This window comes from Ostrea edulis, chromosome 3, assembly GCF_947568905.1.
Source record: "Ostrea edulis chromosome 3, xbOstEdul1.1, whole genome shotgun sequence".
Lineage (NCBI taxonomy): Eukaryota > Metazoa > Mollusca > Bivalvia > Ostreida > Ostreidae > Ostrea > Ostrea edulis.
The window spans coordinates 79,253,346-79,261,734 of record NC_079166.1 but is presented as its reverse complement, the minus strand read 5'-3'; positions in this window follow the sequence as shown (position 1 = coordinate 79,261,734).

Here is an 8,389-nt window from a genome sequence, read left to right as displayed (position 1 = left end):
TGGTTTGCAGCCTGGAGTTGCAAACCAATCAGACAACGGCTTTTATAGTCGGTCGAAAACAAAAGTAAACAGTAAACACGCATGGCGACGGCATTGTGGCGTATAATTTGTGGCCAATTAGTACAAGACAGACACAGTCGATTGATTTTCGGGGGTTCGTTTTGCTTGAAGAAACAATTAGACGAGGTTTTGGGGTATGAGCCGAATAAAAATAATGGATTGTCGAAGTACGTTTGTCGACTATGTTCTAACAAATTAAACAAATTGTCCAAAATAATGGGAACAACTTCGTAAGATAGCGATTTACCACTGCCGGTTTTAGTCCCAATGAAAACATCTTTTCCTTCTCTGATACAGTACCCACAACGTTATTCTTGACATTCCTATCGTGTTCTATCGTGCGTGTATCCTATCGTATCGTGCGTGTATCCTATCGTATCGTGCGTGTATCCTATCCTATCGTGTATCAGGTTTTCCGTTTTCTATCGTGTTTTGCGTTTATCAGGTCTATCGTGTATCGTATTATGCGTGTATCAGATTTTCCGTTTATCGTGAAAATCGTTTATTGTGTAGCTTCGGAAACTATCGGGATCGTATATTAAATCTAATGAAAAAGTAAGATACTTTCCGAAAGCTTTATTCGTTTTGTTAAAGAAGCTATTTTTAGGAATCGAGGAAAGACAGTATATTTGAAGGAGAACATAAAGCTGTTGGTTTTAAAGCAGAAAAAGAGCTATATCTCTGTCCAGAGAGGGTGAAAATTTATCGCAATGTCATTCTGTCTGGAAAGTAGGCAGTGGTTTGCCGAGCAAACCGAGGACAATAAAACTGAAAGCTCCTTCAACTGGAGTTCATAAACAGTTCCTCGTCTAGAAACAATTATTTGTAATTAACACTAACAGAGAAATAGAAAGTTCCGATCTGAAAGGAAAAATCAGTAAATTACATTGTTTATTACATATATTTTAATAATGGTTCTTTTTCTTCCGATTTTGTTCACCTGTAATCAACTTAATATATATCAACTACTGAACTTGTGCGCGTTCTTATCTATCTGATTTTGTGTATCACCCGTGTTTTGACAGTAAACATTCTCAGGGGCATTGTATTTCACACATTTAGAAGATTAAGTTTTAAAAGAGTGCAAGGGTATATTGTATCTCCCAAAGTTCTGCTCAATTGGGCACGATTCAGCTGTCATCGTTGTTTTTTTTATTTGTACATGTACATGTACACATATATACCAATAGTCGTACGTGTAGATAATGGAAATGTATGCCGGTTTTGATGATTATTTGAATTTTTTTTACATGCTAAACATAAACATTTAATTTAAAGCGTTTCTAAATTGCGACTTTAAATCAAGCCGGGTTTCGTATATGTTTTTAATAGTTTATTTATTTTTTGTTAACAAAATATCAATTCATATGAATATGTTCCAATTACTTATGACTATCAATTATCACTCATAGTGTAGAAATATCTAACATATGAGCATATGGTGTAGTGCAGTGGATTGAATTTAAAGCGGTCATTATGAAAATAATTGTAGTTGTTGAAAGAGCGGTGAACTCAGAGCTTGATGCAAAATAACCCCCCTCCTCGCTACACACAAAATATTACTTAGTTTTATTTGATATCCAAGATAATAGACAACAGAATAAGAGAGCTATTGAAGCATGATATCACTATATTATATTCCATTTTGTTAATTCCCTGTTTAATTGCTAAACACTCGATATCAAGTGTGAATACCACGGGTCCTCGGAGATGACCTTAAAAACAGACGCCCCGTGTCACGGTAGGTGTGGTACGCTAAAAAACCCTCACTGCTCAATGGCCGTAATTGCCGAGCATAAGCCTAAATTTAAAAACTCTTCACCGGTCATGGTGACGTTAAGCAAGATAAAAATCAATCACTCCATTTATGATTCACATATTAAACATTCAAGGTGACAATATACGTTTTAGAATCATTGGCTGAGAAAATTCATATAGATATCAAATAATGAATTCAATACCGTATATAGTTTAGCTTCCGGATTTTAGCTGTAATGACGTTAAAGAAAACATAAATAGAATTTTAAAAAAATAAACGTACAACCGTGGATAATTACATTATATGCTTTAGGTATATATTAAGTATTGAAATCCTTCAATATTATTATCAACATAATGAAATTATTTTGTACGTATCAAACTTTCGTTCCGTCTAAATTGTTTCTAAATTTACAACATTTCTATCAGGTTTTCCGTTTATCGTGAAGATCGTTTATCGTGTTTTGCGTTTATCAGGTCTATCGTGAAGATCGTTTATCAGGTTTTGCGTTTATCAGGTTTACCGTGTATCCTATCGTATCGTGCGTGTATCCTATCGTATCGTGCGTGTATCCTATCCTATCGTGCGTGTATCATGTTCTATCGTTTATCATGTCAAGAATAACGTTGCGGGTACTGTACATGATATGGAAAGATTTTGGTTTTCAGTCAAAGGATTGATTTGATGTTTTTCACATATATTTTCGTCAACGGACGCCATTTTTTACTTTCTGTTTATTCCCTTACCAAACTTTCATCTGAAACAAGAAATCTCATTGGCTGATTAATTTTAGCGTATTGCGTCATCGTTCTTCTCGAGCCCAACTTTTAAATAGCGACTGATGTCAAGGGTTAGTGCGAGGTAACGAATCAATAACCCTTGACTTGTGAAGATGCCACTATATTTACTTTCTAAATAATATTCGCACTGTTTTCTTTTACATGCAGATGTTTTCAAGCATGTAATTAAGGGAAAGTTAATAACTTTATGAAGTCATTAATCTGCTTTAAAGTAATTATGTCCAAAAATAATACATAAACATCGGGTCATACAGCTTTAAGTACCATTTAACATGGTTTGAGGGTATAAGTTGAATTAAATTGTTCTCCACGGAACCTCTCCCCATAATCCGCTTAACGATAAAGTTATAGCCTCTACCTCGTTCTCCACGACACCTCTCCCCATGATCTGCTTAATTATACTCTCCACCTTGCATTAAGTGGGTCATCATTTCGTTTTCTTCATTATATATTTTATTGACAATTTGGTCAAGAATCACCCTCTGTCTCATGAAGTTGTTACATATATAGTAAAATATCAACCATGGGTGAAAGTTATCGAATATGATTGTTTCTTTGTTGTTTTCTTAACGTTCCTTTCAAAAATTTTCCCTCGTATTGAGACGGAATAAGCTGTACGTCAAATGTTACAAACTTGGACTAATTCATGACGCTCAGTGAGATTTCTTAAACGTAAAAAACAGCTGCAACACGAGAAGTCTCATCCAAAAAGAAATTTCTAAATGGTGATGCTTTAGCAAATGAACAGTCACTATCATTAAGTATTACGCTTAAAGCACCCAAGTCACGGATCGTACTGATCTCGAATCCACAACTTACGGGTCACGAAGCGAAACCTCTAACCACTGAATCACTGCAGACCATAATGGTAAGCTCTAACCAATGAAACACGACAGATCATAATAGGAGGGTTTACATCGATCGTAAAAATGAGAATTGTCAACATTCTGTGGAATTTTAATTATCTTAGAGTTTTTACCCTTTTTATTTGTTTTCGATATCAATGGTTTATTACTTATAACTCATTACAAGATGTGAACGTATTGTCTATGCGCCGAAAACACAGGTGTGAATAATAAATTTAATCAAACGTCGGTTTAAACAATTCAAATTCTAAATCAAACTAAGCTCTCTTAAAATACAAATGGCAAATTTCACACCTGAGGATGCAGATACAGTTCCCTAACGTTACAGATAAGAAACGGATTTCACAAAACACAATTAAGAAAACGAACAGCATTGTAATCAATCGTCTCTTTTTGTACAAAATTGTTTCACTTTAAAAAAAGAAAGAAAAAACTAATATGCAGTTTTATATTGTCTTGGCCGTTGTCAGTCCTTCAACAAATGCCATTGTGCCACTTGTTGGCGGGGCTTTGTGATCATATCATTCCAATGTCTCGTCTCCAAAGGTCCACTCCTACTGATTAGTACTAGTTTGCCGATCATCTCATTCCTTCAGACTTTATCGAAGTCCATGACAATTACTTTTATTGCAGCTTCCCGAATCTTTTCCCACTGTATTTCGAAAAAGAACGACTCATTATACAGAGGGTTCAGAGTTCGCATTTTGATAGATGTTTTCTTTTCAATTTTGTTGTTTCCAAACTTAAGCCATAACTTGACGTAAGGATCTACAAAGAATGATATTGATCAGTTTCATTACATAAGTTCTTCATAAATGCTATGTGTAAGCATGCATAGCACAGGAATCATAAAATGCATACATTGTTGAGCAAATAAAATTTGAGACACGTATATAGTGATGAATGTACCTTTTAATGTGATAAAATTGAAGCGATATATCTGATGTTCGAAACATTGTCTTTTCATTTTCAATCACAAATTCTTACAAAATCACGACAACATATTACCCACTAATTTCGCCGTCATCCCTTGCAAGTGCAAAATTACGTCTGAAATAACACAGTGTATTGTCTGCAATCGTTTCCTGTCAACAATAGAAATTCAAAGTGTTTATTTTTATTTCAAGAACATACAGTGAATTCGCGACCAAGAACTTACTTCCTCCAATTCCGTGTAATATATTACGGGTGTGACAGGGGATGTTTATTCCTCCTGGCACCTGATCCCATATACGGTGTGTCGAGGTGTATGTATTTCCCTACTCTTAATTTCGTATTTTTAAAGGATATCTGAGATTGATCACTCTTCGTTATCTCCACTTTTTCATTCAACAGGTTCTTATAATGCTAAAGACTCTAGAGTTCATATGTCAAGGACGTGTAAATTAGTAGGCAGTACTTAGCATGACGTCAGACCACAATTCGGGTGAGCTCTACGTTTATTGCCGAAAACACTGTACGAATACAATTTATAGATGTGGATTTTCTTTCGTGTAAACTATTTGTGGCTTCAAGGTCCACCATCACTAACCGAAAAAGTAATTTTGGTAAAACTTCACGCCCGATATGTCGCTCAAGTATTAATGAAATGGTATAGTCAGAACGAAGATCGGCTATCCATTTTGATTCCTTAGGAGGACATGCTCTAATATTCTTACTCTGCAAAGTAGAAGATAAAAGAAGCTTAAACGTATCCTTTCAGATTCGGATCCACTTTTAACAAGTTAAGATTCTATGTCATTATCGATTTCTTGCTAAGAATACCTCTATACTACCAAACCCTATTCCCGCTATGTACTTAAGAAAAAAACATTATAAAATCAGGAATTTTTAAATGATAATTCCAACTACTAGTTTGTTTTGTTGTTGTTGTTTTTTATTCATTCCCGGTGCCCTTTCGATATGCAGTCAGTCCTTGCAAAACGTATTTCCAGTAAGTAGTCCCAGCAAATCATATAAAGAAACTAAAAACTAAATAGAAATGTTCCGAAGTATTTTATGTCCACCAATTAATAAACTGTATATGTCCACCAACCAATATATGTCCTCCAGTTAATAAACTGTATATGTCTACCAATCAATGAATTGTATGTGTCCACCAGAATATTGATCGTTTTTTTGGTGTTTTCACTTTTCGTAATATGGTTGTAAATATACACATTCTAAATATGAAAACATGTTTTTTACAGTTAGTTTGGTGGGCGTGAATGTAGAGAATGAAGTTAAGAATGAAAACTACCACACTGATGTGTATCGTTTAATTTTACGATAATGCACCCCCCCCCCCCTAAAATAACGACCTCAAGTAGTGCCAATGCCTAATGTACTTATGAAGTCAAATTATATTTGCAGAAAGGAAAATAATATAAAACTCGTTTTTCATCAAAGTTCCAAGACTCAGATATTTGTGATGTCTGACGTTTATGACGTAATATTTTAAGATAGCCAGAGTTGTCTAATAAAAGTAAAATACATAAGGAAGCTGTAGATATACGCACTATCAAAATATTTTTAAAAAAAAACTTGATTTAAAAAAATGACGAAAGTCAGTTTACGGGATCAATTAGACCTGATTTTTATAACTGTTTCTTTAGAAATATACGAAATGTTTGTGAAAATAAAGAACATTTATTTATTCATTATCAAAACAATTTCATGAAACTGTTTCTTTAGAAATATACGAAATGTTTGTGAAAATAAAGGAAATTCATTTATTCATTATCAAAACAATTTCATGAAACTGTTTCTTTAGAAATATACGAAATGTTTGTGAAAATAAAGGAAATTCATTTATTCATTATCAAAACAATTTCATGAAACTGTTTCTTTAAAAATATACGAAATGCTTGTGAAAAATCAAGCAATAAGCGATTTCTATGATTTTGAACTTTAAAATGGAGGGGCATCACCGAATTTCAGAAAAAAAACTGTCTCCGTGAAACAAAAATAATTTAGCCTGAATATGTTCTTCGGGTTTTATGCTAACAAACTATCGCTTTAAAATTTTGTTTCACGGGATTTTTTTTTTTCTTGGTATAAAATTCAAAAAATTGAAACGACTTCACTGGTATGATTTTCAATTTCACCTGTACGTTAATTTTCCGCTGTCTCTTAAATTCTACTGTTTGGTTCAGTGGATTAGCTCGTAGACTTTAAAGTGTAATGACATCACAAATTTCTTTTAACGAACGGGTTCGAATCCCTCACGGACACAAGATGATTTTTTTTTTCAATATTACATTCTCCATCTAGATTATTGTCTTAATTGAAACACACTGACAATCTGCCGAGTTTGAAATAAAATTCCAACCTAGACACTGTTTAGTTTGTGGATGGAAATCGCAACAAACATGCCGGACTGAGCATGTGATACCTGTGCTTTAAAAGTCATGGTTGTTAACGAGAATTCTTATGTTTTAAAGCTTTGAAAGAAAAATGTGAAACAAGGTAAATAACTGCTTAACCGTTTGAATGCATAATACAAAATGTACTCCAGTAGAACATTGCTATGGTAATCAATGTTTTCAGGTGTATGTACTTGGAATTTTGTTGAACTTTATTAATGCGTATTTAACTCCCCATATTCTGTTTAGTGGTGAAAGTTATGTACAGATGGTTGTTGAAAAAAATACATACGTGTGTAAGAGCTTTTAGACTGTAGTATTATAGAATATGAAATATTTGATACATTTGTAACCCTATACATTGTGTTTAACACTCAGAAAAATGAAAACAATTGAATTTTCACGTTTTCAAATATAATGTTTAGACTATATACAGACACATACAATATTTTAGCCTTGTCCTTTGTACTGGAGAATCCCACAGGTACGTAAATTGCGAATACACAATAAGAGTTTAGATAGGAATGAAGGTAAGTTATACGACACAGGTGTTTAATTACCAGGCACAAAGCACCGATTAAGGAAAGTTGCCGCTTCTATGCAATACAGAGCCCCTGGAGGGCCATTTTACATGTATGTTACCTCTTACGACTTATTTGTTATTTCTTTTTTGTTATGACTTATTTATTATCTATTTTTTCTAAGTAATATTTGACGTGTGACAACGTGTTCCTCCATTATTGGATTATTTTTCCAGTGACAAAGACAAACCAGTTTCTTCAACTAACCATGATTTGTAGAGTATACATGTTCTTATGTATATTTGTGTGCGTTCATGGTCTGCGGAAGCGCTATAAGCAGAAATGATCTAATCAAACTTTATTTTATGGATGGATTTAAGTATTTTGAATTAGTTCTTCTCCTGTTTTCTAAACACGGCATTACTTTATCCCTTCGACAGTTGAAGCGAATTTTAAAAAAGGTAGGTCTACGAACAGTACTCTGACACCGAAAATGTTGTTGAAGTAATAAAAAATGAATACGGAGTAAGTGGACATTTTGTTAGTTACATAACCATCTGGAAATGTCTTATTCAAGACCATGGATTGGTAGTCAGAAAAAAACTGATGTACTGAAGATTATGAAAGAGAAATTCCCAGAAGATGTTGAGGAGCGAAGAGCTCATTGGTTAAAGCGAAGGGTCTATACATTGAAGTGACCGAACTACGTGTGACATGTGGATGGATCTGATAAACTTAAACGTTTTGAATTCTGTATCAATGGATGCATTGATGGTTACAGTCGAAGAGTCATATGGCTCGAGGTCGCATCCAGTAACAATGACCCAGTCATTATTTCCAAATAGCATCTTGATTGCTTGAACTATGTTAAGTGTGCTCCCAAAATCTTAAGAGCTGATAAGGGAACTGAGAACAGTAGTCTTAGTTTTTTTGCAACATTTTCCCTATACCACTACACGGACTCTTTGGCTGGTATCAGCAGTTTTATCTACGGTAGAAGCACATCAAACCAAATAATAGAGACATGGTGGGAACCCTT